Source organism: Notamacropus eugenii, chromosome 6 (assembly GCF_028372415.1).
Source record: "Notamacropus eugenii isolate mMacEug1 chromosome 6, mMacEug1.pri_v2, whole genome shotgun sequence".
NCBI classification, from domain to species: domain Eukaryota; kingdom Metazoa; phylum Chordata; class Mammalia; order Diprotodontia; family Macropodidae; genus Notamacropus; species Notamacropus eugenii.
The window spans coordinates 131,488,609-131,500,080 of NC_092877.1; positions in this window are offsets into that span (position 1 = coordinate 131,488,609).

Consider the following 11,472-nt stretch of genomic DNA (forward strand, 5'->3'; position numbering starts at 1 on the left):
TGCTATCCATAGCAAGATTAAGAACTGATATACTCTGAATTCAGATAGAAGAATACATTGTCACTTATTTTATTATTTTTCATGTTTTTTTCCTTTTGATCTGATTCTACTTTCACAGCAGTAATTAATATATATTTTATGTGATCACTTATACATAACTTATATCAAATTACCTACCATTTTAAGAAGAGAGGAGGGGAGGGAAAGGGGAGAAAAAAATATAACCCAAATTACAGCAAAAATTAATCACAGAAATGCCTTGACACATAATTTGGGGAACAATGAAGCAATACAAAAAAGAAAAAGAAATAAATAAAATCCTTTTCTTTAATTTTCCTCCTCTTATTATAAACCTCATCATTTCTGTATTTTCCCCATCTATAATTCCATATTACTTTACAGAATAGTTGATTTAACTCACATCCCCATCTAACAAATTATACTTGTATTTCCACACTATCTTCAAAATTGACTATTTTTATCTTTTGTCTTTAGTTTTTCCCTATCTGATATGGGAGGTGGAAACACATTGTATATTTTAAAACATAGTCATTTTATTACAGGTTAATTATAATAATGTTTCCTATGGTTATTATTAAGATTTAATTATTTGAGACATGTCTATTTGTACTCTTGACTATTTGTGTATTTCAGAGTGACTCTTATTTTTCCATATATGTATTGAGACCTATAGTTTACATATTCAGATAACAGTTTTTAGAAGTTTGATTCTTAATTTTGATTTTTTTCTAAATTACCAAGTGTTATTTTTTTTCCATCCTGACTGCATTCGTTTTGGTCATGTCAAGATCTTTCTATTTTCATGTTATCATAATAGTCTATTTTTATGTTTAGCTGTCTTCTCTATCACTCTAGCCACAGTAGACTTCATCAATTTGTTTGTAAAGGGGTAAAAATGGTTCAATAGAGTCTTTGGCACTTTGCCAAGTAAGTTTATACTTTGTCATATCTTGAAGGGTGTGAATTGATTTTGCACCTCCAAGGAGAACATGAAGTGATCCTCCAGTTGACTAAAATTTGTTTATTTTTTAAAATACTGATTTCATTTGGAAAATGTGTGATTATTGGATTATTAAGAATATGAATTATTTTAAAGTGGATGGGTGCCAGTGACCCGGGATGTTTTTCTTTGTACTGCTACATCACTAACAACAAGAAAACTACACTGTTTAGTCTTAAAACTCTCTGATTCCTAATCAGTTTACAGAAGTGATTCTTACTATTAAAAAATCATTTCAGTTGGGGAAAGAGATGACTTCTTTTTAAGTTTCATTCTGTATCCCCATCCCTGCCTTGTTTTCTAACACAGTACCTAACAAAGGTATTTAATACATTCTTGTTGATTGACTAATTTACTGAATCCTGTGATACTTTCTCCAATCAGGAGTATCTGTCAATATTGTTCTAATTATAGCATGGATTTATTATCCAAGGAATAATCTAAGTATGGTGAGACTTCTGACCCAGAAGGTTGACCACAAACTGAAGAGTTTTTATTTATTTTTTTAATATGTAATTTGTTTTTAAGTTCCCAACATTCACTTCCACAAAAATTTGAAATCAAAATTTTCTCCCCATCTCTCCCCATTCATCACTCCAGGGTAGCGTGCACACCATCCACCCCTTCCTCCAAACTGTCCTCCCTTCTATTACATCCTCCCTTCTTCCATCCCCCTACCCTCTATTTTCCTGGGGCCAAAATGGATTTCCATACCCCATTGCCTATACATCTTATCACTCAGTTGCATATTCATTATTAAAGCTTTGAGTTCCATATTCTCTCCCTTCCTTCCTCCCCACCCAATCTCATTGTAAAAAACAAGGAATTCAATATAGGTAAAACGTGTATATCCACGCAAAACACTTCCATAATACTTATGTTTAGAAAGACTAACCACATTTCCCTCTGTCCTACCCTACCCTCCATTTATTCCATTCTCTCCCTTGACCTCTACTCCCACAACAATGTTTGCTTCTGATTATCCCTTTCCTCCAATTTGCTGTGCCTTCTATTATCTCCCCTCTCCTATCTCCTTCCCCAGGCCTTTCTCCTAGGTAAACTTGATTTCCACATCCAATTCAGTGTGTGCTATTCCCTTCTTAACCTAAATCCCATGAAAGTAAGGCTCACTTACTTCCTTTCATCACTCTCTTCTTCCCCTCCACTGGAAAAAGTTTTTCTTGTGTCTTTTGTGTGAGATGATGGGCTACATTGCTACATGTTATATATATATATATATATATATATATATATATATATATATATATATATATATATATATATATATATATATATATATATATATATATATATGGGTATGTATGTGAATATATATTTATATATATATATGGGTATATATGTGAATATATATATATATATATACATACATACATATATATTTCCTCTAAGTAACCTAATACTGAAAAAGTTCTCGTGACTTGCAAATAACATCTTCCCATGTAGAAATGTGAGCACTTCAACTTTAATGCGTTCCTTAAGGCTTCTCTTTCCTGTTTACCTTTTCATGTTTCTCTTGATTCTTGTATTTAAAAGTCAAATTTTCTATTCAGATCTGATCTTTTCAACAAGAATGCTTGGAAGTCCTCTATTTCATTGAAATTCCATTTTTCCCCCTGAAGTATTATACTCAGTTTTGTTGGTTAAGTGATTCAAGATCTTATTCCTATCTCCTTTGACCTCTGGAATACCATATTCCATGCCCTTCAATCCCTTACACATAGAAGCTGCTAAATCCTTTGTTATCCTGACTGAATTTCCACAATACTTGAATTGCTTCTTTCTGGCTGGTTGTAATATTTTCTCCTTGACCTGTGAATTCTGGAATTTGGCTACAATATTCCAAGGAGTTTTCCTTTTGGGGTCTCTTTCAGGAGGTGATCTGTGAATTTTTTCAATTTCTATTTTACCCTCTGTTTCTAGAATATCAAGGCAGTTTTTCTTGATAACTTCTTGGAAGATGATGTCTAGGCTCTATCTTTGGTCATAGTTTTCAGATAGACCAATAATTGTTAAATTATCTTGCCTGGATCTATTATTCAGTTGTTTTTCCAATGAAATATTTCACTTTGTCTTCCATTTTTTCATTCTTTTAGTTTTCATTTATAATTTCTTTGTTTCTCATGGAATCATTAGCTTCCATCTGCTCCACTGTAATTTTTTTTTTAAAAAGTCTGTTTTCTCCAGTGAGCTTTTGAATCTCCTTTTCCACTTGGTCAATTCTGCTTTTTAAAGAATTCTACTCCTCACTGACTTTTTGGATCTCTTTTGCCATTTGGGTTAGTCTATTTTTAAAAGTGTTATTTTCTTCAACATTTTTGGGTCTCCCTTAACAAGTTTTTCATGGTTTTCTTGCCTCACGCTCCTTTTTCTTCCCAGTTTTAGCCCCACCAATCTTGCTTGATTTGCAAAATCCTTTTTGACCTCTTCCATGGCCTGAGACCACTGCATATTTTTGTTTTTGCAGTCTTTGGATATCAAAGCCTTGACCTTCCTGTCTTCTTCGGATTTTATACTTTTCCCTTCCTTATCTGAAGGGATGGAAGAAAATACTTTTTCACCAAGAAAGTAAGCTCCCATACTCTTTTTCCTCATTTTGGGGCTTTTTCTCAGCAAGTTATTTGACTTTTGAGTCTTTTGTCAAGTGAAGAGTACACTATCCTAGACTTCAGAGGTTTTGTGCAGCTGTTGTCTGAGGTATCTCTATGGACTTATAATTTCTCATTTCCTCCCAGGTGGCACAATCAAAGGAGAGGAGTGTACTCCTCTCCTGACCTGTGCACTGGTCTATGAGCAACCAAAAGCACCCTTTTCTGCCCTGAAATTGCAAGCAAGATTGCCTCTCCACAGTCACTACCAGGTCTGCCATGCCACTGATCTTCCTTGGCCTAGGACCACCACTCTAGACTGGGACCCATATCAGTCGCTCAACTTTAGGTCTTTAGACCAAGGCTCCAAAAGTGGATGCTGTTGCTACAGTGGTTGCTGCTGCCCTAGCTCTTCCCCTCACCCAGATGAAAGAGCTTTCTTTCTGACTTTTGAAACTATCTTTAGCATTTGTGGACTGAGAAATCTAGGAACTGCAGGTGCTACCAGTGATTCAGTGTCCCAAAGCCTGCTCCAGTCCTGCCCATGCAACCCATGCTGGTCTGTGCTCTGCTACAAGCCTATGTGATCGACCTTTCTTGTTGGCCTTCCAGGCAGTCTCGGTCTGGAAATTTGTTTCCCTCTGTCATTTTATGGTTTCTACTCCCCAATATTTGTTCAGATTCATCTTTCCAAGTACTTCAAGGACTATGGGGGAGAGCTAGAGCAGGTTCATCCTTCTACTCTGTCATCTTGGCTCTACCTTTCCAGTGAAAGGCTTTTAGTTTAGCATAGCTAATGACATCTCCTAACTTCTAGGTATTTGAAAATTGAATGGAGGGAGATACTTTCTAACATGGAATAACATATGAGGTAATTTTAGGAGAGTAATAAACTACTTTTAGGAAAGACTGCCATGATCTTTATGACACAGTGTAATGGTAAGGGAAGTTGAAGATACTCCCTGTCCCTGTGACCTTTTTTGAGCTCTGACTGAGCCCACAACTTGAGTCACATAGGCCCATGGTAGGAGGAGTTTGCTGAGTGGTAGAGCAGGAAGGGTTGAGAAGAAAGAGAGAGGGATGTAGGGCTGAGAGAGAAGCAGCAGGCAGAGCAGAGCAGACCAACTAGCCTGGGTGAGAGAGGGGCATTTTGACTGAGGGAACTTGTTTGTGAGGAGGGCTGATGAAGGGAAGGTTTGAGGGTGGTAGTCCTCCCTCTATTGGTAATGTATAAAAACTTCCTTATTATCATGGTGGAATTGGCTTTCTGTTATCTGAATAAATATTATGGTTTTGCCTTTGAGTAACAAAGTTTATATTTAGCGAATTTACTCTGGAAGTACGGCTGTATATTCATGGTGACTGCTATGGACATCGCATTGGCTTTACACACAGTGACAATCATATATGTATTCAAAAGGATCAAATTGATCTATAATCTCATTGATGGGAAAGTTCCTGCCAAAAATTCTCACCCTGCCACCCATACTCAACTTATCTAAACTGGTAAAATATATACACACACACACACACACACACACACACACATATGTACATATATATACATATATACATATATACACATATATATACATATATATACATTGTCAATACATGAACTTGTGAATATATTTGTGTACATGTACAAACATCTGAATTTTTTTTTCTCTTCTTCATTTGACACCTTTCCATAATCCTTTAAGTGCTATATGACTCCCAGTTATAAAATTACCATATCTCCAAGCTGGACCCAAAACTATCTCAGTCTCTTGATAATGCTGTGATGTCTCCATTGACCCATGCTTAAGCTTTTGAATCATCTTTGGCTTCTTTGTCTTCCATACCTGACACCCATTCTCAACTCATCATGAGCCCCATGATTTTTCTTTTCCATTTCAATGAATGCTTTATTAGTACAGATCTTTATCATTTCTCATTTAAATGTAGGCTTAATTACTTTTATCTATTTTGTCTTCCTTTCTAGGCTTCCTATATCTTGTTTAAAAACTAAACTTTCATATCGATTTGATGATTGTGTTCTTTCTTAGGGAAAAAATATTATTGCCTAAAAAAAACAAAAACAAAAAAAAAAACTTTAACAATATATGTAAGAATATCTCCATTTCTCATCACATTCTCTACTTTCCAAACTAATTTACACACTTAAGATTTTCTTCTACTTTCATGACTTTTTTATGTGCTTTTATTTATATTCTTAGATGTCCTTTTCCTCTCGCTAAACTCTCCTCTGTTGTTTCTGCCTTTTCATGGTCTATAAAAGCTTCTAGTCCTAGTTCAAATGGTACCTGCTACAAGTTCTTCTTGACAAGCTCATCAGAAAACATGAGTTACTTCTCCATTGAACTGTCATAACACTTTGAATTTATCTCTCACATAACATTATCATACATTGTTTTTCAGTCTAGCAGTTTTTGTGCATTTCTACATATGGTCCCCTCCCTACACTATCAGTTTTTTGAGGCCACAAACCATATCTAATACCTACTTGTACCCCTTTTTTTTCAAGCATAATGCTTCACACCTATTACTTACACAATAGGTGCTGTTCAACCTTAATCAGTCAAATGATAGAGGCAATTACAAAAGAAAAATAATTTTGATTACATGAAAAAATCAGTTTTTTTTCAAAGTCCTAAGATATCTAGAACAAAAGAGAAATGTCCAATTGGAAGAATATAATTAAAACTCTTTGTCTCAAATTTCTCAGCTAGAGTTTGGTATCCCAGATATGTAGAACACAGACACATGTGACCAAAATACATTTTTAAAAAAGAATAAATGGTCAAAATATAAGAACAGAGTTCTCAAAAGAATTACCACTGTTAACAATATTATTAATAAGTGTCTCAATCACTAATAAGAGAATGTAAATCAAACCAATCAACCAAACTGAAAAAGACGACCAAAATTGGGAACAATCAATGATGGAGAAGTTATGTAACTGACCAAAACATTGGTGGTAGAGCTATGATTTAGTATGACCATTGTGGAAAAGCAGTGTGGAAGTTTGCAGATAAGGTAGATAAAAATGTCCACTGCTAGGCATATAAACTAAAGAGGCAACTGACAAAAAAAAACCATTCCATATATACCAAACAATAAATAGTAGCCCTCTTTTTGAGGGGCATGGCAGGGATTATAGTACAAACTAGAAACTAATTAGATGTCCTCAGTTGGAGGTTGGAGGAGCAGACTGTAAAGATATAAATGGAAGGTTACTGCGCTATAGGAAATCATGGTCATAATTAATATAAAAGAAGTAAGGATAGCTTGGACCAGTGCTTTCCAGGAGAAACACCATATTAATATTAAAATTATGATTCAAAAATAGCTGCTTTTCAAAAAGTTCAATTAATCAGTCATTTCCAAAAAGAAATATGATTCAATGCATGAATAATTCCCAAGCTACTAGAAACTATGGGACTTATTTCTTTATGACTTTCAAACTTTTTATGGAATGTTCTTTTCAATTTTCTTCTGTTTTCTTTTGGAGGGAGAATCAGTCGATTAAAAGTAAAAAAGTACTTAGTTTTGACTACTTTACAGCAAATTATTTCACCAAAAGAATAATGATGAAATCAAACTTCACAAGTCAATTTTGTCTTGTGTGTGTGTGTATGTGTGTGTGTGATTTTTAGGACTTGGTTCTGATTCCTGGATGCCACCTTAAAATAAAATAAAAAGACATAAAAGTAAACATCTATTATCTGTCACGTTCAAGAAATATAAAAAAGGAAAAGAATGTTTTCTTTAGAATTCCTACAGTCAACATTTAAACTCCAATAGGTTTTAGAAGAAAAGAAAACTTTCAAAAACATGGTAATTTCATGGACATGTTTCCAAAGTAGCCAAAATATTAACAGAGGTTTGGGGGGTTGAGGAGTAATTTCCAAAGAGGGTTATTTTAGACAAGTAAATATTTTCATTTTCTAAATGGAAATATGACTGAAAAATATCTCAGCACTTATTCTACATTACTATTCCATTCAAAATAACTAAAATGCATGAAATTTCTAAGAATAAAATGGAATTAGTGTAGTCAGTAAGTAATATACATGGGGGGCACTAAATTTTATGTAAGGATCACTGAATACTGCATATTGATTTAGAAAAACCACATGTTAATATTTTTGTGCCTTGTCATATTTTATTTATTTTGTTAAATATTTCCCACTTATATCTGAATCTTTTCAGATCACAATTGAAAGTTTCGTGAACTGCATATGGTCCGTGTGCCATATGTTTGAGATCTCTGAGGCAGATGACATTTTTAATAAACAAAATCAAGAGCTTGTACCTCACATCATCATAATTTGGATCCTAGTTTTCTTTTAAGAGCCTTTATTAAATTTAGTTAGGCTGGTTATTAAGGAAGTCTAACAGGGCCCTGACATTGGAGAGTAATTTCCTATACAAAGAAATATCCTCCAGGATTCTTGTTCATGGGTGAAATTTTTTCTGATTATATCAGCTCCAGAATCTGGCACACTCAACTACATGATATCCATCACCACTCAAAGAGTTTAGCCTAACTAGATAAAACAATAAAAACAACCACCACCAAAGCAAAGTGATGAAGAAAGACTATAACCCAAATGAAGACATGCAGCTATACAGAAAATCCGTATCACACCATGAATTCAGGATTATCACTTCATGAAATTATAAATCATACTAAATGGAATTAAAAGACTGGATTGCCTCTAGAAAGTATTCTAATGATCCTTCTCTCCTTGAAACAAAGAACCATCTTGGTTGTTTAGGGCATTAGTTTTCTTCTAGTGATATTATATGGCTACATGGTACATACAAGTAATGGAATATTAAGGTCACCAAAGGATCAGATTGATGAATTCCAAAATGGCAATGGGCAAATACATGATGGATATGAGTATTCTGTAATCAATTATGTATGAAGAATTAAGCATGAAAAAATAATGTAAAGCATTTCATTAAAAATATACTAACAGAAAATAAAATAAGCGAATCATGTAACAAGAGTGAGGGGTGCTAAACAAAAATCCATGTGATCCCGTTGCTATACACTCGGTGTAAAGAGAGCAAGATGAATGACCCCTGAATATTTTAGTATACTCTCTGGTAAACATATGAAAAGATATGAAGAGATCTTTAACATTATCAGGAAATGATTGGATCATGATCTGATTTACTAGAAGCAAAGTTCATGCAATAAGATTACAGTATTGGTCTTCTAGTAACAGACATATAGTTTATGACTGAGCTTAGAGCTAGAAACTTCTTAGCTGGTTAGGATTTGCTAGATTTTATCCTCTGCTTACATGGCTTTCCAGACACTAGACTCACCTCTCTTATAAGGCATAGGAGCAGAAATTTAGTAGGGCCTTATGTATCTGATTTTGTAAACTAAAGGTTTATCATGGAGAGAAAACTAGACTTCATTAATAAGTGTCAATATCTGTTCAATACTACTGATGAATGATATCATTTTGGTGTTAGAATGCCTGATAAACAAGGAATCTCTAAGGTGGAAAGAAATTGCCAATGCTTTCTGTGTAAAAAAAAATATGGGATTCTATTTCCACAGACTTAAAAAGGCAAAATTATGTAGCTCATAAACTCACTAGGGTCTGGATTTGTTCATATTAAAAACCTTGGACAGATTACAAAAGCTCCATTTTTGTCAGGGACAGTAATCCAGCAGAAAGCTTCTTTAAAGCCAGAAACCTAAACTGAATAAAAGTAAATGACAATCATTTCCATTGAAAAAGTCTGGTAGTATGTGTATTATAGCTGAAAATTCAAATGAGAATTGAGAATCGCAGAATGATATTAAAATATTATTATCGTACCTTACAAACATCAAAGAGTCACTTGATAAGTTTTAGTTCTAAAAAGTTTCTTTAAAATCAGTGCCTCTTTTCAACACTATAGGTAGGAAAATAGTTATTGTTTAGTCATTTTCAGTCACAACCAACTCTTTGTGATCCTTTTTGGAGTTTTCTTGGCAGAGATGCTAGTTTGTCATTTCCTTCTCCAGCTCATTTTATCAATGAGGAAACTGAAGCAAACTGGAATTAGTAATTTGCCCATCACACAACTATTTAGGATCTGAGACTGGATTTCAGCTCAACTCTTCCTTTCTCCAGGACCTGACCCAGACCAACAGGTATAAAGACAGTGGTTCAAATTCAAACTCAGAGAACACTTCATTCTGTTATTTTTCAATTGATTAGACTAATTTTTAGAGTAAAACTGACAATCTGCCATTGGGAATAATATTAGGCAAAATAAGGTAAAAGCAAGGATAGAATACTTTGAAGATGTCCACAATCAATACTTTCTGAATTCTGCTCCAAAAATGTTTCACTTTTAGGATGCATTGGTTTCAGAAACTTAACAATTTTTTTTTACTTCAAGGAAGCAGTATTTGAAAATGTGCCAAAATCAAGCAATATATGTTCATGAAAATTATTTCAAAAGGTAAGATTATTTTGTAATTGAATGCTGGGACATTTTAATAAAACAACTGCATTAAATTGTAATGCCATTTGAACGTTTTTAAATGAAATTAAAGTTGATATTGTTGTTTGTTGAATTAAGGAATCATTTAATCATGTGAGCAATAAAAATAATACTAAAATAACTAAAATGTCCACATATTTTATCCCACATATCTCATTGAATATCAAAAACAGAAAAGTCCCACGTAAAACAACATGTTCGTAACAAAATATTGTGGCAACTAATATCTGGAAAATAAACATAAATCAACTGACGTTAAACTAACCATATTTATATTACATGGATGTACACTACTATAATTATTTTTCCAAAGTGGCTGAAAAGCTCCAAAAAAGATAGGTAGTCATATGAACTCAATGAAGTGTGCAGAAGCACAACACCAACATACACAATAATGAAGGGTTTTTATTTTTCTCTGTTTAAAAAGTACACACATTTAAATTCTTTTTTTTTTTAATGAGGGTACTATTGTAATTGAGGAATGGGGATAGTGATGCTCAGAAATGCGATGATAAATTCATCAATAAAATTATCAATTCAATTACGGAACACATGTAGCAAATGAAAATGGTTACATTAATTATGTCTTTGGGAAGTGGCATATGTAATAGGAAAAGTTCTGAAATGCCTTTCAGAAGACCTGAGTTCAAGTGAGAATTCTACCTCCTTCAAGGTGTGGTAATATTTCTGGACTTGGTTTAGTCATGCAAGGAGAGGAGAGAATAATTTTTCATGGATAGATGCATGGATAGAGATACATAGATGAATATGCATATACTATATACATGTGTGTGAGTATATATGTGTATATATATGCATATACATGTAAATATTGCCTTTACTCTCATTTAAATCATTTCAATTGAATTCAATTTTTTTTTTTGTTATATGCTGAGAAACAATATGCATAAAAACATGTAAATACATATAGGCATGAGCTTAAGTCAGATCTTAAAGACTCTGGAGCGCTGATTGTTCCAATTTCAGAGCAAGAATATGCACTTAAGAAATTAGCAAATGCTTCAAATAGGGGTTTAATCTATTATTTTGCTTGTTCTCTAGGCTTAATAAAGTGATAGAAAAATGTTATCCTGCACAGAGTGGTTGTTTTTGGGTTGAGGTTGCTTATGCTTGTTTGTTTTTTTTTTTTTGCTTTCTTTTGAGAGCCAATTGTTAAATATTTACCACCTGAGTCCTGAATGCAAGATAAATACCAAATATACACAAAGTAGGATCTGTGGCAAGATTAGTAACTGGATGGCTAAGGAAAGACTTGATAAGAAAAGGAAACAAAATATAAACATCAAAAGTGAGAGATTG